At 38.1% G+C, this 26,342-nt stretch overlaps 1 protein-coding gene across 8 annotated transcripts in view; it reads left to right on the top strand.

Moving 5' to 3' along the window:
- LOC131678823 (uncharacterized) overlaps window positions 1-26,342 on the top strand; it is a 189,778-nt gene that overhangs the window by 30,832 nt on the left and 132,604 nt on the right. The window lies entirely within an intron of this gene.

Here is a 26,342-nt window from a genome sequence, read left to right as displayed (position 1 = left end):
ACCTGGGTTAATTCGGACCTAGGTAAGCGTTCAATAGCGAATCCAGGGGAAGGGTCCTGGGGGTCCGGACCCCTCCCGAAATTTTTCAACTTGTTGAGAAATTTTAAAATAGTTTCTATTTTAATTCATTTTAAATTAGACCACCAAAAATGATTTTAATTAAATGAGGTTATTGTTCAAAGAACATTTCAAAATCGAAGTTTCGAACCCCCTCCGATTTTTTTTTTGATCCGACCTTGTAACAGTTTATGAGCTATTGATCTGAAATGTGTTCACCGACTTGCTGGACTTATTTTTTGCTGGAAAGCCTGATCAATTACACATATTTTAGCTGATACGGTTCGATCTCTTACTTTTATTGTGTATAATCAGTTCACCGCAAAAGTACATCAGAAGCTTGAATTACCCCAACCCTGGACCGCTTATGCAAAATGTATCAGACCATCAAACTTTTTATCAGATTGTTTCTGACCACTAGAACTTTTCTTTCTTATCGATATGTTAAACATGCATTATAACTGATTAGTCTTTAAACGAGAGAAAGATTGTAATAATCGATATAGCTGTCTGCAACAACGATATATGTTAAGTAATGTACATATACGAGTAACCACAGACATTTTCTGAATTTAAATGAGGTATTAATTTTATAATATTTTTTTTATGGCTGTACGTGTCACTTTAGCTACTTTATGCTCCATACGAGACGCTTTTCTTAAATAGACATTGTTGATGGAAAGTATATATAATTTGCATACTTTGAGAAAATTTAATATGGATCCAATCTATTTTTTGTTGTTTATTACACCATGATGATTACCTAAAATGTGCTTTTTGCAAATTTCGTATCTAATGATATCCCAATAAATAGAAGACGAAAGCAATATATAAATCTTCAAATATTCAATTCCGCCGTAACGTCTCTTATGTACAATTCGAGTGTATTGAAAACCATTTTTTAGCTGATCGAAATGTAACTAGAGCAAATGATTTTTTATCGTTTTGAAATTTTCACAGTGCAGTAGGATTTCGTTTTTGGCAACAATTTTATTTTATTCAGTTACCAAAACCGGAACCGTGCTAAAAATAGAACCTTATTTTTAAAGTGTGGATTTTCAATTTACGACTTCTAAAATGTTTCAAGGATGTTTAATATTATGTGAAATGGAATGAGATGAAAGAAAAAATTAGCAAATTCAATTTTTTTCATGTTTAATCAAATTCAGCCGTCATCCAGTAGAATTCTCGCGATAACGGGCATAGCTCAATCAGTAAATCGATTGCCTTGAGATTCTTCAAAAAAAAAACATTTCTCTAACCCAAAAAGAGGCAAATGGCCCTAAGGTTAAAATATCTATAACCAAAATAAAAAAGTAAAATTCTCACAATCTTCGCGCACTTCTCGGGCGCAATGCCGCTTGTTACGGAGGTGAAACATATCATTTAATCCCAATCGCTTTTATTCGGTCCACTGGACGTCAAAACTCAAACGATTCACTGCATGGTAGTGTTGATTTCGCTCCTGGGGCTGTTATCTCTTCTTTCTGAAAATAATTGAACAACTTTGTTTAAAAAACACAGCTCTTTTAAAAAATAATTACATTTATTGATTCTCCATAACAAAACAATCGTTGATCTTTCAAATGCAAGTGTTAGATTGAAAATCGAATTGCAATGCTTGAAGATATGTAGGTTTGAAAAACAATACATTTTTGTTGTAAAAATCACTTGCAACTGTTCAAACAAAATGGATTGAAACATCAGTGCTACGGTAAAAATATGCATTTGAGAGGTAAACAACCCGATTTTTCAAGAGCCACCCTACCTCAAATCTTTTTAAAAAATTATAACAAATTAACCATTATACATCGCCCTGTTTATTCAGCAAACTTGTTCCCATTTAATTGTGTTATTATGTTGTAAGGCATTGCGCAGGTAAACTTCACACATCTAAACAGTCGATACTTTGAACACCCTAACCACAAGGACCACCCTAATTCCATTCATTTAAAAAAAATCACCAAAAAAACTAACAAATTTGCCAAAGACATAAAGCCAGGGCCGGCGGAAAGCGTGGGTAGTATGGGTAGTACTACCCACTCGAAAATAACCGAGTGGGTAATTACCCACTCGAAATTTTGAATTATTTCAAAAAATTTAGATGTGTAACGCATGTATCTCGCACTACACACATTTGAAAACATCGATGGACCACAATTCCATTTACTCAAACGAACGTGATTTATTGTCAATGTAATGTCAGCGTATGCATTGCGAAAAGGGAAAAAATCCATACTAATGGACCCCTCACCCTATGCTTTCTACCCATTCGGGCGTGAAGTGTTTCGCCGCCCCTGCATAAAGCTAAAACAAACTATTTGGGTGCTATTAGTTTTGTATTCCTAAATATGGCTTTGGGACGCACTATGGTCAGCTTTCGATATGTAATGAAAATTAAGTGCCAAGTTTTGTAGCGAAGTCGTAATAATCGAAAGAGAAAGAGCAATGTTACTAAGGTTCTATTGAAAATTTTCTCCAGAACTAGTCTTATTATGCATGCATGCGCATTCCTCTGTTCTAGACTCTCAAATTGCAAAGTCTCTGGGTCTTATTATAAAAATTGATTCCGTCAGACACTAAATAATTCATTTATATACTTATTGTAATCATTAAATACAACACGTATAGTGTAAAATTTAATTAACTCTTAAATGCATAATGCTGTTTTAAAACAACATTGCGAAAACCATCTCAAAATTATCACAGTAATGTATTGAAGCTATGAGACAATTTTCACAAAATTTTATAAAAAATTGATTTGCGCCTTTAAGGGTTAATATGACTCCAATCTTTAGAAATAAAGTCAAATGTGATATCAATTGATACAAAAAAATATCTATTGTAAATTTTTAAAAGACTTATTAATTACAACAAGACTGTTGCCAACAACTGAACCCAATTGTTGCCAAAATCGGAGTGTGCCAAAAAGAGAGCATGCCAAAAACGGAACGTGCCAAAAACGGAATTATACTGTATTTTCGAAATTGATTTCTCCATCTTGTGATAAAATTACTCGATTAAATTTGTTATGTTATAAATTTCATTTAACAAGATCTCAATTCATCTATTTATTGCATATTGGTAATCTCTTGCCTTACAATCAATGGAATGCGTAAAAATTGACATCAACCGCTTTGCTTTGTTTTTAAGAACCAATATAATAACACAAATGCGTTGAAAACAGTAAAATTCTCGTATTTGAGCACAATGAAAACTCGAATCGAGTGCCCCTATTGTTGCGCTACCATTTGACTCAATGCGTTGAACAAAGATGGCAGACACCGCTCTACCCAACGGCTTCAAATGGGTGATAATTGAAACATGGCGCAAATAGGCTCATCACCCTACCTCTTTTTTCGCGCTTTATGGTGATGTAACCCCATTGATTTACTTGCGATGTTTTTTCCGCCAAATTAATTCATGATTTATGTTATTGGAATGCCTTGAACACTGCGCTCAATTTCACTACAGACGTGCGCGCTTTCATTTAGTATATCAGGTAATTTTTCACGCAATATTTTGATTCCCGGAGACGGCAGCAGCCCATTAAAATCAGTTCCTTCCTAATCAGGGAAGCGAGGCAGAACACTTTATAACCACCAGCCGCTGGCAGTATTCCGATGTTCGTTTTCCAAGAGAATCAATTACGTAGATACTTATAACCAACGCGCACAAGAACAGCAACAGCACCGGCATCGAAATGGCGTTCACGAATGGCATTCAAGCGAAAGCGATTCATTCAATTATGGTGAATTTCATTCTCATGATTCTTGGCTCCGAAAATTCGTGCGAGTGTGGACTCACAGCCTACACGAAAATGGTCTGAGGAGAATGGCATATGAATGAACCTATGCTGTGAGTTAGTTTATTCTCTGTCTCCCGTCGCTCTCACTCTCTCGAGCTTGATTTCGGCTCTCGTTTTCAATCTGTTCGATGGTTCTTTCAAGTATTGCCTTTCGAAAATCTAGCACGGAAAGTTATTCGGCAGATGAGTTTAATTCGCATTCAGGCGAATGAAAATTATACAACCTTGCTTCCGTGCACCTAATGACTTTTGCAGGCATTGCATTTATCACTTATATGAGTAAATGCGTCCGGATAAATTGCTACTGCTACAATAAAAACTCACCTTTTCACCCGAAAAGTTATTAGCACTCACACAACTTCTCCGGATAAATACATCGTCTTTTTCTCCGGATGAATAAAACCGCCGGAGAATGAGCGAATGAGTTTATCACGGTATCCTTTTTGCGCTCGCTGCCTTGCTGTCGCTATTCCGAAATACGACAAAAAAAAACAAGTCTGTCGTACTTCTTTGCCGCTTTTCTTTGAAATTAAGTGTATATTTTGACGCTTTCATCGATTTTCACAAAATTAAAATATTATCACCTTTTCCAGCGAGAAGAAAAAAAATCAAATGAATATTATCCGGAAAATTATTCGAGAATTTTGCGACTCATCTTATCTCGGAAAAGTTGGACATCGGTTGAACCTCTTCTCGCGTGAGAGAGAATTACAATTCCTGAACTTTTGACCACCTGAAAAACGAAATTCGATACTAGAAACTGACATTTCCGTTGTCCTACTTCATAACAATGGCGCAAGTGCGACCAAATGGCATGGTGAGTTACGAAGGATTAATCATCAATCCGATAAGACGAAAAGAAGGGGTGCCTCTATTACAAGAAACTTTCTCTGACACCACATTGCTGAAGTCAACAGTTTTATCGCAATAAAAAAAACCTTGTTCGCTCTTTGGGACCACTGTAAACCTCGGTTTGAATACGTGAATCCAAACCCTAGGTTTTGCTTCCCGTACAGAATGGGAAGGACTGTCTATTTTTTTACGGAAACGTGTCTTGCAGTAATAAACTAAATCTATCTTTCTCCACATTATGTTCGCTTTGCATGATGCGCAATACACTGAAAGGAGAAATACTATACACTAATATCCGAAGCGTTTTGCCTTTCTCATATAAAGAAAGGCTATGCAATCACTGTAAAAATCGACTTTTTAACCGAGGCCCGGAGGGCCGAGTGTCATACACCATTCGATTCAGTTCGTCGAGATCGGCAAATGTCTGTGTGTGTATGTATGTGTGTGTGTATGTGTGTGTGTGTATGTGTGTGTGTCATTTAAACTCACACAATTTTCTCAGAGATGGCTGAACCGATTTTCGCAAACTTAGTTTCATCTGAAAGGTATAACGCTCCCATAAGCTGCTATTGAATTTTTAGCTGATCCGACTTCCGGTTCCGGAGTTACGGGTTGAAGAGTGCGGTCACACAGCAAATTCCCATATAAACTGGTACCACCATGATGTTCAAATGATGTAAAACATATTAAAATTGATGTAACATTACTCTAGTTTGCGGGTCTGGATCACTAATGATCAATCAAAGCAGCTTTGACCACATTGGCCACCTATGACAGGTCATGACGCCCCCGGGGAACTCGCCAAGTTCCTAAGCTAATGTCACACCCATTCCCCAACGAATTCTCTACCGATTTTTACAAACTTGATTTCAAATGAAAGATACAGTAATGCCATTGACTGCTGCTGAATTTCATTCGGTTCTGACTCTTGCTTCCGGAGTTACAGGGGTGTTAGTAATTAGTTAGTTAGTAAGGGGTGTGGAATTTCCCATATAAATCGGTACAATCGTAATACCTCAGAGGCTAAAAACTATGTCACCAAATAACTTCTAATCGCAGATCTAGATCACTGATTGCCAATCAAACATTCTTTGAATATATTGCCTACTACCGACGATTCCGGAAGTCCGGAATTCCGGGCATATTCCACAATTAAAGTCAAATCGGTTCTTCGGTGATGACTGAACCGATTTTCTCAAAGTCAAGTCTCAAATGGAAGACAAAATATGCAGTTGAGTATTGCGTCGCCGCCCCCCTCCCTCCCTCCGTCTTGCCCTTACACCTCCATCCTTCATCACTCCCCTCCCCTTGGACCACCCTCACGCCCGCATTTCCTGCATCCATCCCGTATACCGAAATAAGATGAAGGATTTCTGACGCATCCTCCACTCCCACTCTACTAATCCCCCATTCCCTCCACTTTCAAACCCATTCCACCATCATTTCAAAATATAATCACATGAAAATACTATTGAACTCATGCTGATTAAGCTAAATATTATTCTTTTGCCTTTCTCATATAGAAAGGTTATGCAATTGCTCCAAAAACCGACTTTCTAACCGACTCATAACATTCGACTCAGTTCGCCGAGATCGCAAAATATCTGTGTGTATGTATGTGTGTATGTATGTGTGTATGTATGTATGTATGTATGTATGTATGTATGTATGTGTGTATGTGCGGATTTGTTAACAAAATGTCCACATCGGTTTCTCGGAGATGACTGAACCGATTTTTACAAACTAAGATTCAAATGAAAGGTATAATATTCCCATAGGTTGCTATTGAATTTCATTTTCAACCGACATCTTGTTCCGGATTACGAGTTGAAGAGTATGGTTACAAAACAAAATTTGTTGATTTGTCCGCATCGGTTTCTCGGAATTTTCTGAACCGATTTTGACAAACTTGATTTTAAATGAAAGGTCCATCAGCTGCTGTTGAATTTTGTGTGGATACGAGTTCTGGTTCCTGAATTACAGGGTGATACGTACGATCATGCAGCAAATCCCGATTCTAACGAATTCTGCGATGAATGTAAAAAGGTGAATTTTTTTCCAAAATGTAAACACATTTGTTGAATTTGTAGATCTAGGTCACCAACAGTCATTCAAAGTCTCTTTGGCCACACTGGCCACCATCGACGGATCCGGAAGCATCCAAATTCAGAATAACGGTTATATTGGTTTCTCGAAAATGGCTAGACCGATTTGATCAACTTAGTCTCAAATGAAAGGTGTTGCGTCCCCGGAAACCGATATTAAATTCCATCTCCATCCGACTTCCGGTTCCGGAGTTACGGGTTGTGGAGTGAGATCGCATAGAGAACTCCGATTCAAACCGATACCGCGATGAATGCAAAAAGGTGCTCTTATATATACTTACCAAGTGTAATAAGAATGAAAAACATTACCATAATGTTATATTGTACGAACCAGCTACTAAATCATAGTTTGGAGAAATGAGAAAGGCACAATTGCACCTCTAGGTGGATTAAAACAGGTTTTTATATATTGTATAAAAATGATGAAACCCGAAGAATGCCATATTTCACATAAGTGCGGCACATAGAGGGTTTGAATGTGTTGATATTGTCGTTTAGAGAATTTTTGCTTGGTACCTTTTTAGTATAAAACGTCTTACTGTAAGAGCATTTTTTTCTTACTGCCGTAAAGGAGTTACGTTCTAGTTTTGGATGTAGGAGACATTTTCTTCGGACATTCGTCTAAAGAATTTATAGACTTCCCCCGGACCCCTGCTAGTTTTTTTTCTTCTGTGGTTCACTCATTTTTACTATACACAGAGGAGCAACGACACTACTCTGTTTGTGCGGTGTACAAGCAACAAAGCGGAAGAATTGATTGTTTGTTTTCTTCATCGGTATATGTATAGCAGTACGATCTGATCATTACGGTGATCCAAATTGTATTCGAATCTCGACCAGGAGGGGTCTCACTGTTAATAGGATCAAAACAATTGTCCTTTTGACCAAGAACCGGCTGCAAAGTCTGCTGAAACAGTTGGCGGCAATTCCACTAAGGAAGTGCCATTGCTTTGCTTCTGGATATGATGGTAGACTGTACATTTAAATCCATAGAATGTATTTGCAAGTAAAATATCTGACAAAGGTCCACCGGTAAAATCTACGGATCTTTATCATTCGGTTTCTTAAGAGCTATTACACCTACCATCACTTTCTCTAGCAATTTTTTTTTTCTAGCATGCCAGCTCACTCAAGTGTGTCAAAACCGAACATCCAATTAGATTTCGTTCAAGCTTAACGTGTCCTTCGTTGTTGTCACAGAATGTCTCCAAATCAGGACTGCGATCTCTAAGCGAGACGTCGGCTCATATTGACCATAGTTGACGGGACACCGCTTCATTTTAGATGTTGTTCCGAGGCGCTCCAAAACTGGAGAAAATGCTCAGCTTCTGATCAAACGATTCAACTGCTTTTATTACACCATGAACCCACTTCGAGACCATGTTTCCCTGAACATTAACATAAAGTACAAATTATTGCCAGGACCTCTACATGTTGCCGGAATCAATCTGCTGATCCATCAATCGATTGAACAATGAGCAAACTTCGGTTCATAAGCAAAAAAATTCAGAGATCGATTCTAATTCCGATCAATAAATCAGCAAAACCGGATGGGTCAGTTTGGAATGGTTTCAATATATGTTATCAGATTATAGCGAAGTCTATTATTTGATCAATTTACACAATCAACACAACTGATTCGAACAAAAACCTGAAATGCGCTCCTTCCAATATAGTGACTTCGCCAATTCAGGTCGAGATTATAATCATATCGGGGTTCGTAACCGTTTTCTGGTCATTGTTGCCACTTCCTTTTCACTTTCCATCGACCAAACCTCACCGGAGAACCGGATCAACCGGGTCAAACTGGTGGTTGTCCGAGATTTTTTTCCTCTCCGGTCTATAGGACACCGCGTCTGTTACAAAACAACAACTATTATAACATCTCTGTCTATTTCCTCCATCGCCACCCTCAAACCCCGACGATTAGCAATTTTTGTGCTCTATCATCCAACCTGCTAGCTGTTGCGTTATTTGCCATCAGCGCTATTATGAAGTGCATAATTTCCCTATAAAAACCACGCTCACATCTTAACTTTCACGTGACAGAGTGCTTTATTTTTTTTGTTTTCTTTCGATAGCGCTCTTATAGGTGCGCGCTCGTGTGTACATAATCGCACTTACTGGGTGACTGGGTGACTGACTGACTGACTCGCTGGCTGGCTGGCTGGCTGGCTTACTGGCACATCCCAGGACGAATGAGGTGTGACCACCAAATCGGTTCACCCGCTGAAACAGACCGGAGCCTCTGTTCCAACATTGAGACCGCATGCGATAATTTGAATCCAAATTAGAATGAGCGCCGGTTGTGCGCGCGCCGATTCAGTGGTGCGAGATTGTTTCGGCGTGATTATATGTTTCTTTTTTGTAAACTTTAGATTGAGCAGCTGTAATTTACCAGGCATTAAGCCTTTTTTGAATTTTCTTATTGATGATGGGTAAGAGCGATTGTATTATTAATTTTCTTTAAGAATTATTTATTTCCCGTTCAATATGTCAATTTGATCCTAAGCCAGCATCAGAAACATGCTTTACTTCATAAACTTTCTATTGACTTGGAGCCGTGATATTGAACATTTAAACTGTGTTTTTAAAAGTATTTCGCTTGAAAGAAATTTAAAGATATATCAATTTGTCAAACTCATTAAAGTAGAGTGCATCTCAGAAATGAAAATGGAATTACAATATTATAATAAGTTGTTTAAAGGCACATATTGTTACGCCTATTGCACATAATTATCTATTAAAATTTGTTTCATGTTCCACACTACTAACCATTACCTGTTTTTCTATTTCCAGGTACGTAAAACATTGAATGTCGAAAGGATTGCCACGGAACGTGAAGCCCATGTAAGTTCTATTTCTCCATGACTGCGTAAATCTTGGAATCAATTCCAAAGATTCTAAATTTCTCTTCCAAGATACCCAGACTTTGGACAACCTTTGCTATACATATTCAAATCCAGACGTCGACTATTCAAATGACATTCAAAACAAACCGGTCTACGAATGAACCAGACGGCTTCTAAATTCTCCTCATTTGTCAATAAGCAGATGGCTGCAGAAAACTTGTAGAATGTTGTTTTTTACTCCAACAAGGCGTTGACCACCTATCAGCAGAACCATATTTATCGAGGTCTTTCTCACACCTGTGATAAACAAAAAATTACGCAAATGAACAGCGTTCGTCGCTTACCAGTTGAAATCTTTCTCTGAAAAATGTTCAAGAATATTGCAACAATACTGTTACCTAACGCCCATTGAAAGTGATTGCAGGCAACCGAAGACACCAATCTACGAAAAACAAGACATGCAATTCAGTCACAAAGTAACGGCTCTTGCAAATAAAATCTGCCCAGGCCACTTTTTTTTCTCATACGAAAAGAGAAAACCCATGTTGTGGAATTTCTTGTAGATAAATAAGCTTTTCAATTTACCATTGACCGAAGCCCGTTGGCTCTTCTCCCACGTGGCTGAGCTATCATCACCAATAACAACAAACAATCTAGCAAACAAACAATCCAACGCGCATCTCTTTCCCATATATGCATGTGAAGCAATCAGTTGCAACAAAAATACAAACAAATCAAACCAAACACCCAGGCCCCGGGGCAGTAAAAATCTGGGTTCAATAGCAGGCCAGACTAATGGCATTATCTGTACCACGATTACATTATCACGGCCAAATGCAGTGGTCGTATTCGGCTCACGCGCGACCATAGGGAAGGTGAAATTTTAATTTGTTCATCGTAAAGCACTGCTACCGCCGCCGCCGCCGTGCCGGTCCCAGAGACCGGCCCGGTTTCGTAACACTTGTGAACACCGCGAATGGTGACCAGCGAACCAGTCGAATAACAAACAACCGCGAACAGATTTACCTACATATTTGAACATGAAAATGGAAAAAGTTTAGCATTTTTTTCAATTCAGCTGATCATATAATTATGCCGATGCTTTAAACAATGATGTTGTTGTTTTCTGTGAATCTATTTTGAAAGCTTCCATTCAGAAGACACAGCATAAGTCAAATCCCGATAAACTGTTCTATCGTAATAATCTGCATGGAAAATGGGTTTTATGTCTGATATATTTGTGAGAATAAAACAAATAATTTTAATTTAAAAAATCTGCTTTTAATTATTCAGTTCGTTTATTTGGTAATGCACTTTCGCGTAAGCTTGGCGGTGCCAATTTCTCTGTTTTACTTTTTATTGGGGGTCATAATTTCAATTTTTTGTGTGAAAATTAACAATTTTTGATGATGATGTGGTGAACCCACCATCAGTGCAAGGGCTACGCCGGTGGCTGCAGTTGCTTTTAACAGCAAGGTCAAATGTTGCTAGCAAACGACTTTCAATTTATCGCTGTATGAAGGGCCAAAAAGCGTTGGATCCATAAACAGAAGTTCTTATGCGCACTCCACAGGGACAAAGAATCTCCTTCCAACAATAAAATCCAGTTGGTTGAATAGCGGCATTTGCAATACTCGTTAAGGCCATCAGATAGTGGTTTGTGTGAGAAGAGCGCGTCAAACTTACCGTGCCATGACAGATATAAATACTAACATTAACTACATAATTCCGAAGAATTAGGAAGTTAGTGCAAACATCATTATCTTTTGACTAGAGACAGGCGGTCCACGTACCCTAATCCATGACACAAATTATGAAATAAATATAACAATAAAATGTTTATAATGAATCTAATCAATACAGTTCAACTAGAAAATAAAAGTAATGAAATGCTTCGAGGGAATAAAATGTTATATATGAATATAATTAAATTGTGTAGGTATAAAACAAATATAATGTTGAATAAAGGATTAAACCGCAGTCCGACCATATCGCCTGAAATCGACATCTACACTACCATATAATCAAAGCGGGTTCTTCGAAGCAACTCCATCTAATCAATTTGAGTATGAAGTGGTAAATATAAAACAAACGAAAAATCATTATGATTAAATTAACTAGGAAGTAACTTAACGACAGCAGGTATACTGATGAATATTATGAGTATAATGAATATAAGGAATAATACTATTTATTGAATATAAACAATATTATGAATATGTTATTTATTGTACACGCACAGTCCATATAATATGAGTAATAAATGGGTATCAACGAATACAATGAATATAATACAGTGCAAAAACACGTTCCTTCAATTAACTCGGCTATGTTGGTCTGATATGTCACTGAAAGCAATTAAATCATTTGATCGATGAAATGAATGTACTGGAATGGCAATGCGTAACGTCAAACTGCATCTAAGATCAGCAAACACGAAGAAATTGTTCAGCGGGCAAAAGTTAACTTGTCGAAGGTCCTGTTACTCTCCACTGTTTCTTAATTTTTGAAGTAGAATACATTTCAATATAGGGGTCCCGTTTCAAAATTTTCTGCCGGAATTTTACCCGATTTTTTAAACGTGAATATCTGCTGTTGTACTGAATGGAAAAATAAGATTATTACGCTATCTGATTGGAAATATGTACAATTTTGTATCCAATTCGGTAGTATGTACAATTACTAAAAAGGGACGATCCATAAATGACGTAGCATTTTTTGAGTGATTTTTAAATCCCCCTTCCCCCATCGTAGCATTTCGTCACAAACCTCTAAATACCCCCTCTGGTAATTACGTAGCTTGGCGGTAATTCTACCTCCCCCCCCCCCCTTGTCCCGGTAAAATTAAAAAAAAAATGAAAAACGATTTTAGATATTCCCCTTTAAAAAAGCTACGTAGTATGACATGATCCCCTACCCCCCTGTCGTCACATATCATCACAAAATACAAAACTCCCCCATATAATGCTACGTCATTTATGGATGATCCCAAATAGCGGAAATAATGGATTTATGAAAGTAGTAATTCTCTGATCCATGATTGGTCGGTACAATTCGCTCAAAAAGCAAGCGTTGCTGAGACTGCCTCTCTTTCATCGAATGAACTGCGACGCATAGAAAAAATCGTTAGTTTGTGTTCTGACGTTGTAAGCGTCCCGAGCAAAGTAAAACATCAAAATTACAGCAAGTAGACATCATATTTTGATATCAGCCATCAAATTGAAATCTTATTTTGATATCGGTTTAAACTTTTTCAGAGATGACATCATATTTTGATCTCACTTTGCTTTGCGTTTTTTGGAACAAAAAATGATTGTTTCTATTTCTTTGGCAAACATCAAATTGATTACTTATTTTGTTTTTATTGAAACATTTCAACATCTCAACGAGCTTTCAATTTGCTTTCACTGATAGCATAAATAGTTTTCTATTTGATGTCATGGGACAATATTTCTGCTTCGATTTTGATCTTTTAACCGTTAGAACGACCAAAACGATAGCAACCTGAGTAATCATTACCTACTACATCACAACATCAAATTTAGTTCTCAATTTGATATCAGGCTGTGCTCGGGGTAGCAGCTGCTGGGTTTCATGTCAGCTCACATTTTTGGATGGTAGGTAATAGATACCATGACTGCCGCCAGGCGCTGATAGCATTTCATTCTAATCATGAAATGACGTGCCAGTTTCAAGCATACACGGAAGATACAATGATGACACACCACACAAAAAACAGAAAGCTCTTTTTCAGAGCTGAATAAATGGATTGGCGAAGGGGTGGTTTAGTGCGAGAACCGCGCCCTCTTGTTCTTTAAATTATATGTGGCGTCAGGTGCGTGTATAGATGAATTCACCACAGCGCGCGTTGCAGTGTGCACCGTGGTGAATTTATCTGTGTGTTTCCTCTGGCAAGCCGTAGTGCATACTGGTTGTATCGTTGTGTAAAGGAGATGGTGTTGGTTTCTTGGATGCTGATATTATGATTTTTTATTGATGATTTGATACGAGTTACTTCGGAAAGTTTATTCACGAGTTTATAGAGCATTTTTAGACTACCAGGGGAAACTTAAAAGGAAGCAAACGGAGAAAAAATTTTACGTATCATCATGCTATGAACATATTTTCCATAAAACATATTAATTGTATCCACATTAAGCCCGGCTTATTTTAAAGCTTCATTATTGTGAAAAATCCACTCTATGATACCTGCTTGGTTAAGCTTTGAGAATATAATTATTTATGACAACATGGGGTAAAACGCGCTTCCTGCGGAAATATGATCATAGTTTAGCTATAGAACATTATTTGGGAGAATTTAATAAATATCATTCAACCAACATTTCCCCCTGTAATCGCAATCATAACGCTTTGAAAAATTTTCAAAATTTTAATAATTCACAACAACAACAGGGCAAAAAGCTCGTTGGACTAACACGTAATTTTGATTTTTGTAGAGATTTCACAAAAGTGTATCTTTAAATCGTCTTAGGTTATGAAATTATTAGGTTTTCAAAACAATTGTTCTTTTTTAGATTAGAAAGATGGGTAGGTAATGTCAACGACATTACCGAAATGAAGTGGCATACATTTTAAGTTGTTAATACGAATGCTGCAATTTTTACTAATTTCTAAAAGGTTTTATTAAAATAAGTTATTTCAGTATTTCTAATGGAAATAGCAAAATAACGGAACAAGTATATACGATTCTCTACTATTGCAAAATGAATTGTTTCACTCTCATTAAATGCTATTTTCAGGGTTACCGTAATGCATATTTATATGTTGAAATAGTTTAGGTTTCGATGTACGTGTACCGATATTTCGGTATTTCCATTAGAAATAATGAAATAGCTGGTTTTAATATAACCTATCAGAAGATAGTCAAAATTGTAGCATTCGCATTAATAGCCTAAAGTGTATTCTACTTCACTCCGGTTATGTCTCTGACATTACCCATCCATCTTTTTCTTTTTTTTTGAAGAATAATGCAACAAAAACAAATTCCTGATATCGGCACCTATCACTTCATGAGTTATATTGATTAGTTCTTGGCTATAATACTAAGAAATCTTACGGCAACATGCAGGACGCATAAGTGCCTAAAAATAAAAATATTAGGGCATCGCAAAAAAATTTTTTTTTGAATTCCCAAATCACTTGAACATCACTTGGACAATTCTAGACTCCCGCCCACTTGAAATTTTTGAAATTGGTGCTATGGGAAAATATGGAGGATAAATATATTAAATGCTTTAACTTTTGAAGTAGCAATCAGAAAATTACAATTTATACCTCTTTTTAAATGAAATAACCTTAGTATTGGAATAGAGATATTCCTGTTAGGGGAGACCGGGGCTAGTTGGCGGTGTTTTCAGTTTTCATTTTTTACCGCTTTGATTTTGGTAGATCTTGCAAAATAGAACACGTTGCATGAAAGGGTAGACTGTTGGCAACATCTCTGAATTTTATTAAAATGTTTGATACGTTGTCTTCATGTCTAGAGACAAAAATATGTGACAAACGCCATTTTGAGGTAAACAGACTTAAATATGCCATATTGTTGGTCTAAAAAATCTCTACAAAATGGCGTTTTCGGAATTTTGACATACTACTTGGTTACTGAGATACAGCGCGAAACGTGCTGAGAAATTCTGTGATATTTCATCGCTGTTGTGCTATCTTATGACAAGCGCCATTTAGCACATTTCGAGAAAAACGATTTTTAAAGTTTGAGATTGAATATCTTGAAGCTTATAAATGGTAAAAACAATTCAAAGAAGACAATTAATGCTTCAATCTATTCTGTATTAAACTCTCAAATATCAAGAAGTTCGGATGACTATGTTGCGAGTTTTCACTAGAAATGTAAACAAAAGTCGCACTCACACGTGTCGTAGGCGTGTATTGATGGCAAAATTTGTATGGCGTGTCATAATTGTGCATGGAAAATTTTCCATAGAAAAAAAGCATCAATTATTAACTTTTATTAATATCTTCGGCTTTATTCGGCCAAGAAACAATCGATTAGATGCATTTTAAAGGAAATTGAGCAAGCAATCTATAAAAATAGTAATTTTTAATTACAGTGTTGCCAAACATGAAATATTGCCAATTTAAAAGTAAAACTGCATATTTGTCGCAATACATGTATTTTTATTTTAAAAATTATTATGCCATTGTGTTCCTCAGACATTTTTACATATAAAAACATCTAAAACTTCTACATTACTTAAGCGAACCCCAAGATACAGTGATTTAAAGCAAAAAACTGACAATTTCTCATCACTTTTTTCGCTATAGATCAGTAACCAAGCAAAATTTCAAAATTCTGAAAACGCCATTTTGTAGAGAATTTTCAGATTAGTAATGTTGCATATCTAACTCTGTTTACCCCAAAATGGCGTTTGTCATAAGATAGCACAACAGCGACGATTTGCTTAAAATGGCTGTGTCTGGGCATTGGCACAAGTTGTCTTGATGGATTAGATGTTTTTCTATGTAAAAATGTCTGAGAAACAGAATGGCAAAATCATTTTCAAAATAAAAATACACGAAATGTGAGAAAAAAGTAATTTTAGTTTTAAACTGGAAATATAGCATATTTGGCAACACTGTATCCAAAAATCATTATTTTTTCTAGTTTCCCTGACTCATTTCCTTTAAAATGCATCTCACCGATTGTTAATAGACCAAATAAAGCCAAAGATATAAATAAAAGTATAATAATTGATGATTTTTTTGTATGGAAAAAATTCCTAGCACGATTATGACACGTCATACAAATTTTGTCATCAATACATACCTATGACACGTATGAGTGCGACTTTTATTTACATGTTTAGCAAAAGCTCGTAAAATAGTCAACCGATCTTCATAATATTTGAGAGATTAATACAGAATAGAAGAAGCATCAATTGTATTCTCTGAATTGTTTCTACTTTTTTACCAATTGCAAGATATTCAATCTCAAACTTTAAAAATCGTTTTTCTCGAAATGTGCAAAATGGCGCTTGTCATAAGTTAGCACAACAGCGACGTAATATCTATACGGATGCTGAAAGCTCTTTTCACGCACTATCGAAAAATGTAATTGTTCGGGGAATAGATTGAAAACTACCTTAAATAACACAAAATGTTTAAAATTAAGAAAATTTACAAAGTATGCTCAAAAACACAATATCACCCACAGCTTCTACAAAACATAATGTTTCGTTTCAAAAACACATTGGATAATGCGTTTCGCATTACTTGAGGTACACAACGAGAGGCAGCGCTTTATGTCTAATAGAAACGGAGAAAATGGGGTTCCGCCAACTTACCCCAACCGCCAACTAGCCCCGGGCTCCCCTACTATAAAAATACGGGAAAGTGGTGTACTGGGTTATTTTGACCCTTAAATCCTCTATTTTTTTTAAATTTTTCTGCTCCGTGGTGCAAACCATGCATATATTGCAGTTTTTCTAAAATGAAAAAATCTGAAGAATCGAACCTTTTGGACCTTTGTCCGAATACGATAAGTTGGGGTTATAGGGCCTTTTGTCATTTATATAAAATTTTATCTTTTTCTCGTGCATATATCTCTATTATTCTTCATTCAATTTTAATAGAATTGTACCTTGTTGCACGTGGAAAATTCATAGGAATTCAACAAGAATAGATTCATTTGCGTTAAAATTCAGAAACATCAAATTTTTGACATTAACTCTACAAACCACATTTTTTTCATTAAATGTCCTAATACCTCAACTTCACCTATTTTCCCAGGTATGAAAATTTTCTCAAGTGATTCCAAAGCGCATTTTTCACTATAAGTAGTAAATTAAATAAGAATTTTGTTGTTAAATGGAGTTAATATGTGCGATTTTATGATAAAAATGTGAAATCGAGACTTTATGTCAAATAATTTGATGTTTCTGAATTTTACCGGTAACGATAATCTATTTTTATTTTGTTCCTAAGGATTTTTCACGTTCAACAAGGTACGTACAATTTATGAAAATTGAATGAAGAATAATAGAGATATATGCACGAGAAAATGATAACATTTAATATGAATGACAAAAAGGCCCTATAACCCTAACTTCTCGTATTTAGACAAAGGTCGAAAAGGTTCCGTTCGATTTCTGAGATTTTTTCACATTAGAAAAACTGCAAAATACGTATGGTTTGCACCACGGAGCAGAAAAATTTAAAAAATAGGGGATTTTAGGGTCAAAATAACCCAGTACCCCAGTTTCCCGTATTTATTATGTATAAAATAAGAATATCTCCTTTCTAATACTAAGGTTATTTCCTTTAAAAAGAGGCATGAATTGTAATTTTCTGATTGCCACTTCAAAAGTTATAGCATTTAATATATTTTCCTCCATATTTTTCCATAGCACCAATTTCAAAAATTTCAAGAGAAGTGGGCGGGACTGTCCAAATGATGTGAAATTTGGCATCTGAGCTTGCTTTTATATTTGTCACAATATGAGAGGGGGGCCTACGAGAATACAAAAAAAAATTGCTGTGCCCTACTATATATACGCCACGCGAAGTGATCAAAAAAAGATGCAAACTTGAAATCGACCTTCACGGATTTGAACCAAATTTGGTGGAATTGTTCATCTAGGCCAATATATAAAAATCCAAATTTTTGTGTCAATTGAACCACCCCTCGGGTCATGGGAGCACCCCCCGTTTTGACAAATTGCCAAAACCCTTGATTTTCTTGTGATCATATTTCCGGTTCTATTGACTCTAGAATCAAACCGCTAGATGACTTTTGAAGAAAATTATTCAACGAGTCTAGAAAAAATATTAATTTTTGGCGGCAGGGCTGCCGACTATGCGATTTTTTCAGTTAAATATTAAAAATTAATTTTTCTCTCAATGCATATATTTTAATTTGAAAATTCTAATGCCATCGTATTCCTCAGACATTTTTACGTAAGAAATACTTATAATCTCAATATAATTTGAGCGCATCCTGAAATACACCGTTTTGAAGGGAAAAACTCGCATTTTCTCATATGTATACTACCCATGATCGCATAGTTGTCCCGTTTTCTATGGATTTCCAATCTTTATGGGACTGATATGGGCAGTATAGCCTCGGTAAATGAGGTATGAGTTATATAAATTTTTGTTATATAACCTTCGACATTTTTAGCAATTCATCAGAAATAATAATGTTCCAAAAATAAAACAATTCAAAAGTTCTTAAACCACATATTGTTTTTTTAGAAAATAGAAGGAAAATGGTTTAAAACGTCGTTTTCTGTTTGTCTTTAGTTCGTCAGGATCGGGTTTAATGAGGATTTGATGTACCATAAATTATAAAAATAATAACTTTACTAATAAAGCCATGTCTCTAATTATTTTTAGAAAAGTTAATTCTCCATAATTACTTCTTGGAGGCTTATTCACCAAAATTACTGTACTAGAAGATGCGTTGTATTCTGTCGTTAAACTTTATAGAAAACTCAAAGCCTACAAAATTGACTATTTCGGAAATGTGTGATCTAAAACGTAAAGATCAGTTTTTCAACATTCACCCCACCCTTCTGCATTTTTCTTCACTCTAAGGTACCTAACATGGGAATGAGACTTTATATACAAAATCTTAATGCGTTAATAAATTCGGCATACAAATATACGCCATAACTTGCCACTAACTCGACATATTTGTTTGATTTTCATGATTTTCAACCCCACTAGGTGGTTTTTTTTTATTCAAATCGTTTATTTGATAAGGCACGTTGCGTTAGCTTAAAGGTGCCAATTTTGTTTTGTTTTACATTTTAAATTGCTTAAAACTAGGGGATTACATATTGATTTTTTTAAAAATGAAACTAATGCGATTTTATAGCTATCTTATATATCTACACAAGGGGATAATATTGTTTTCGTAAGATTAGGGGGGTCATTTAGTTTTTGTGGCAATATGGTTTGACATTTTTATCAGTGAGATTATTGGAGCAAATAATGTTTAATTAAGGGGGACAATTTTTTACGACTAACTTAAAACTAGGAATAACTAGAGGGCATGATTGAATTTTGTAAAGATTCGTAATTATAGTTATTTTTGTGGGTAGTAGAGTTGGGCAATTTCAACGAGATTATATAATATAATAGTTAAAACTAGAAGAGACAAGAAGAGCTAAATGCTTCGTGATGATATTGGGGGGGGGGGGTAGGGGTGTTACTTCTGGGTATAAGAGTCAGGGCAGGGAGAGAAAATTATTTCAGTTTCAGGCATCGTGAGATCAACGGATGGATTACAATCTCGGGTGGCCTTCATCAGGGGAATCATGTACTGGGACGCCGGGTGGTCCTCCTCAAGATGGCAGGGGTTTTTCCAGACGATTTCGTAGTACGGCTCAGATGTGGATCGGCTACATTTCGAGTTAAGCGTGTTATGTTCGTGCCGTAGGTCCCGTGTTTGTTGGCTCATTCGATACAGATGGTTTGATACAGGTGGAAGAGCGTTCTGAGAATGATAAGGAGATAACAAGGGGCAGTTAGACTTGTATATTGATGGTTTTCACAAAGGTGTATATAAGGGACATATAGAGAACATCGCGGCTTGCCAGCACATCTCGAACCGGGACGTTGGTTGGTCTTCCTCGGGCCCGCAGGGTATCCATTAGCCGAGACCTAGCGGAACTGTACTCGGTGCACGCCCAGACAATGTGCTCGATGTCGTGATAGCCGTCGCCACAAGCGCAGATACCACTATCCACGAGCCCAATACGCCGGAGATGTGCATCCAGCGTGTAATGGTTTGCCATGAGTCGGGACATCACACGAATGAAGTCACGACCCACATCCATCCCCTTGAACCAAGGTTTCGTCGATACCTTAGGGATTATCGAATGTAGCCACCTTCCCAGCTCTCCACTGCTCCACGAAGTTTGCCAACTTTCGAGGGTTCTCTGATGAGTAATACTGAAAAATTCGCTGAAGCAAATTGGTCTTTCGTAAACGTCTCCTTCTAAGGCACCCACCTTAGCTAAGGAGTCTGCCTTCTCATTGCCCGGAATGGAGCAATGAGAAGGGACCCATACCAAGGTAATCTGGAAAGAGTTGTCAGATAAAGCACTCAGTAGCTCCCGTATTTTCCCCAAAAAATACGAGGAGTGCTTGCCTTGTTTCATCGAGCGAATAGCGTCAATGGAACTGAGGCTATCCGAAACGATGAAGTAATGGTCTGCGGGTAATGTTTCAATGACTCCAAGGGTATACTGAATGGCAGCTAGTTCTGCGGCGTAAACTGAAGCAGGGTCACTGAGTTTGTAGGAGGCGGTGAACTTTTGATTGAAAATACCGAAGCCAGTGGATCCTTCGAGGTTTGATCCGTCAGTATAGAACATCTTAGAACAGTCGACTTCTCGGAATTTATTATAAAAAATGTTTGGAACCACTTGTGGGCGTATGTGGTCCGGAATTCCACTAATCTCGTCTTTCATGGATGTGTCGAAGAAAACAGTAGATTCAGAAGTATTTATGAAATGCACACGGTTGGGATTGTAAGAAGAAGGGTTAATATTCTGCGCCATGTAGTCAAAGTACAGGGACATAAAACGGGTCTGAGAATTGAGCTCAACAAGCCTTTCGAAATTTTCAATCACGACCGGGTTCAAGATATCGCATCGAATGAGCAATCGATATGAGAGTTCCCAAAATCGATTTTTCAACGGGAGAACGCCCGACAGCACTTCGAGACTCATCGTATGGGTCGACTGCATGCACCCTAAGGCGATACGCAAACAACGATACTGAATTCTTTCGAGTTTGATGAAATGTATGTTCGCGGCGGAGCGAAAGCAGAAGCATCCGTATTCCATTACCGACAGTATCGTTGTTTGATACAACCTAATTAGGTCTCCTGGGTGGGCACACCACCATGTTCCGGTTATTGTACGAAGAAAGTTGATCCTTTGTTGGCATTTCTGTTTCAGATACCGAATATGGCATCCCCAAGTACCTTTCGAGTCGAACCAGACCCCTAGATATTTTACTGTGAAGACCTGAGCGATAGTTTGACCCATTAATAGAAGCTGTAGTTGTGCTGGTTCACGCTTCCTTGAAAATACAACTAGCTCAGTTTTCTCCGTGGAGAATTCGATACCCAGCTTAATAGCCCAAGCAGACAAATTGTCCAGGGTATTCTGTAATGGTCCTTGTAGATCGACAGCTTTGGGTCCCGTAACAGACACCACGCCATCGTCTGCAAGTTGCCTTAACGTGCAGGAATTGTCAAGACATTCATCAATGTCGTTGACATAGAAATTGTATAAAAGGGGGCTTAGACATGAGCCCTGGGGAAGGCCCATGTAGCTAAATCGTGATGTCGATAAGTCACCATGCGAAAAATGCATGTGCTTTTCCGACAACAAGTTTAGTAAAAAGTTGTTTAAAGTCGCTGAAAGACTATGCTGGTGCAGCTTCTCTGAAAGAATGTTGATCGAAACTGAATCAAAAGCCCCCTTAATATCTAGGAACACTGATGCCATCTGCTCTTTGTTAGCATAGGCCATTTGAATTTCAGTTGAGAGCAACGCAAGACAATCGTTCGTCCCTTTGCCTTTGCGAAAGCCAAATTGTGTATCTGACAGTAAGCCATTTGCTTCGACCCAATTGTCGAGGCGGGATAGGATCATTTTCTCGAACAACTTCCGGATACAGGATAGCATTGCGATCGGACGGTACGAATTGTGGTCGGAGGCTGGTTTTCCTGGTTTTTGGATGGCGATGACCTTCACTTGTCTCCAATCGAGTGGGACAATGTTAGCCTCGAGAAACTTATTAAATAAGTTCAACAAGCGTCTCTTGGCAGAGTCAGGCAGATTCTTCAACAAGTTGAATTTGATTCTGTCTGGCCCCGGAGCTTTATTGTTACACGACAAGAGAGCAAGTGAGAACTCCACCATCGAAAAAGGTGTTTCGTTCGCGCTATCGTGAGGAGACGCGGCGCGGTAAATCTTCTGTGCCGGGGCGGAATCCGGACAAACCTTCTTGGCGAAATCGAATATCCAACGGTTTGAATATTCCACGCTCTCATTAGTACTGTTTCGATTTCGCATACGTCGGGCTGTTCCCCAAAGAGTGCTCATCGATGTTTCTCTCGTTAATCCGTCGACGAACCGGCGCCAATAACCGCGTTTTTTGGCTTTCATCAAACTCTTCATTCGCTTGTCTAACGTCGCGTACTGTCGAAAACTAGCGGGTAACCCGTCGTTCCGGAAGGTCTTAAACGCGGCGGCCTTCTCTGCGTACACGTCTGAGCACTCTTTATCCCACCAGGGATTGGGAGAACGTTTTTGTATGTTCGCGCCGGGTACTGGCCTAGTCTGAGCTTGATTCGCGCTGTCGAGAATCAAGCCAGCCAAAAAGCTGTACTCTTCCTCCGGAGGAAGTTCTTGGGTAGATTCGATGTTGTCAGATATCGCGGCAGCATAGCTCTTCCAATCGATATTTCGTGTGAGGTCATACGAAATATTGATTGATTTCAATGGCCTTGAACCGTTATTGATTGAGACTACAATCGGCAGATGGTCGCTGCCGTGGGGATCAGGAATTACCTTCCACGTGCAATTTAACCGCAGCGATGTTGAGCAAAGGGACAAGTCTAAGGCGCTCGGGCGCGCTGGAGGAGCAGGAATCCGTGTCATTTCACCCGTGTTTAAAATTGTCAAATTGAAGTTATCGCAAAGATCCTGAATTAAGGAAGACCGGTTATCATCATAGAGGCAACCCCATGCTGTACCGTGAGAGTTAAAGTCTCCTAAAACTAGTCGCGGTGCAGGCAGAGATTCTAAGATGTCTTGTAGCCGTCGGTGCCCAACCGCGGTGTTGGGGGGAATATATATGGAAGCTATGCAAAGGCTTTTGCCTTTGGTTGTTACTTGACAAGCGACAACTTCAATACCTGTTATCGAGGGAAGGTTAATTCTGTAGAAGGAATAGCACTTTTTGATCCCCAAAAGCACTCCTCCATAGGGGGTGTCTCGATCCAGGCGAATAATATTAAAGTCGTGGAAGTTGAGTTCTATGTCGGAAGTTAACCAAGTTTCACATAATGCAAATGCATCGCAACTCAAATTATTTATTAAAATTTTGAAGGAATCGATTTTCGGGATGATACTTCTGCAATTCCACTGTAGAACAGTGATCAAATCCGTGACCTCGTTCGATGAGTTAGCCATCGAAGGATACAATCGCTGAGAGGAGGGGCCATTTAGCAGTCAACTGCTTCAAAAATGTTCTCACTGTAGGGAGAAAAGCTAACATAAGACTTTTAATAGGATCAGTAATATTGAAAGTTTTTATTATCCAGTCCACTATGTCCGAGAGTTTTATAATTCCAGTGCTGTGATTACTCTCGAACTGAAACAAAGGAACACTTGGGATTTTTGATGTTCCTGGAAGTGCTGGGAACTCCTTCTCTGAGCTTAATCCTCCGAGACCAGGAGCTAATTGCTTCGGTTTGGTTGCAACACTTCCAATAGATGTGACTTTCGGAGCCCCCTCAAGGGACACCTTCTGGCCTTTACAAGGAACTTTACGAGAGGAAGTGTTCCTCCTCTTCCTATAAATTCTAGGCACCCTAGTAGATGTTCCCTCTTGTGGGTTACCAGCCTCGCCCTCGTCAGGAGTCAAGTGAGTATAGATGTTTGCTGAGGATGGTGGCGTAGCATTCTTTAACATTTCTGCGAAAGAATGTTTGGATCGTCCCGCAAGGGAACGTTTCAGTTTATCCCCGCGTAGTTTGTACGCGGGACATGCCGAGATATCATGCAGACTCTCCGCACAGTAAGGACACTTTTCGGCTTGCTTACTGCACGAATCATCTAGATGATTCTCCCCGCATTTTCCACAGCGGGCCTTGTTGCTACAATGGGTGGCTGTGTGACCCAGTTGTTTACACTTTGTGCAATTCATGACCCGCGGCACAAACAGACGCACAGGCAGACGAACCTTGTGCAAGAGGACGAAATTTGGCAAAGCGGTACCAGCGAAGGTCACCCGATAAGAGTTTGATTGGGGGTACGTTTTTGAACCATCCCCCGCAACTACTACTGAGTGCAAACGTTTGCACTCAAGTATTTTAACTGGCTGAAGTAAGCGGTCTCTGAATCGGCCAACCCCGTACTTCAGCAGATCCTCGCACGTCAAACTCTCATCGGTTACGACGCCTTCGGATTGTACTCTTACAGCCGGAATATACACGTTATAATCCCGCGTAAAGTGCTCACAGCAAGCAATATCGTTTGCCTGCTTTGAGTTGGCTAGCAACACCCTTATCTTGTCCGAGCGGACCTTTGAAATTTCGGTCACAGCCGAGAACCGTTCCGTCAGGTCTCTAGAAATCTGAAGAAGATTCAGTGATTTAGTCTTGGGCCGAAAGAAGACCACAAATGGACCAGTTGAGAGTTCTGGATAGCATTTGGGCCGGGGGGGAGCCTTAGAAGTTGAACCCGATTCAACTTCCATTTGACCATCCGGAGAGGGAACCATAGAAAACGTCAACGCACGGGGTCAGCGCCCGCGCAGACGGAAGAAAGCAATAAATGTGTTACAAAAGACAAAAACCACTTAGCTTTAAACTGGTGTCCAACGACGAACCGATCCAGCTTATACAGCTGGCTATTGTTTAATCCTCACACGCGAACAAAAGACTGAGGACCGAACCGAACTGGCAAAATAACCTTGAATGCGGATTAAAACTATTCTTTATCGCCTCACACAGCACTACGGACTAGAAAAAACAACCTCTGTCTCGATGGAGAGCTCGAAAACGAATGACACTAGGTGGTTATTAATATACTAAATAATTTTAATAAAATTTGTCAAATGCTCATGAAAACCGATTCTGATGTACTAAAGACAAGAAGAAAACGCCATTTTTCATCGTTTTCCTATTTTACGAAAAACAAAATGCGGGCTAAGCACACTGGAATTGTTTTATTTTGTAGAACAGTGTTATTTTTTATGAATAGCATAAAGTGTCAAAAGGCTATCTAGCAAAAACTTAAATAACTCATACCCCACTAGCCGTAGCTATACACTTTCTTCATAAAAATTACGCTCCTATATTTGGCTCAACTATTCAAGCGTTTCCAATGCTTTTAAAATTTTGTAGTTACCCAGTTTTGAAGAAAAACTAATGAAAAACACCAAAAATCACACTTTTTACTAAGTTTTAAAGGCTCTGTCGCTTTTATAATCCACAATTTGTACAAACTAACTAACCAAACTTCTCCATTTTGATCTCCAGAAAAATAAAAAAAAGCTGAAAAAATCTAAGACAGTTCAGGAGCACTTCAACAAGCATGAATTTGAAATTTTAGCCAAAATCGGCCCATTTTTCGAAAAATCAAAATTCGCCACCTGTAGGGAGCGTTTTAGCAAATTCACTCCGAAGAAGAAAGTGGTCCTGATACCCTTACATTTCATTTAAGAAGTGAGCCCGATGACTTTTTTAACATGATGTCATTTTGGGACACCCTACTAACCACTTTGCACCGATAGGTGGCCGAAGAAATCAGTGTTGTTACAACATTCCTCCTATGCTGCTAGACTCAATCTCATAACAATTCCTATGCAGTAGGCTTCGACTTCCTGTAGTCATATCATTTCACTTTATTGAATACAAGTTTATGAAAAAGAATAAGTGGC

The sequence above is a fragment of the Topomyia yanbarensis genome, chromosome 2 (assembly GCF_030247195.1).
Source record: "Topomyia yanbarensis strain Yona2022 chromosome 2, ASM3024719v1, whole genome shotgun sequence".
NCBI classification, from domain to species: domain Eukaryota; kingdom Metazoa; phylum Arthropoda; class Insecta; order Diptera; family Culicidae; genus Topomyia; species Topomyia yanbarensis.
Note: the sequence above shows the minus strand (reverse complement) of the source record. Positions and strands in the feature narration are given on the sequence as shown.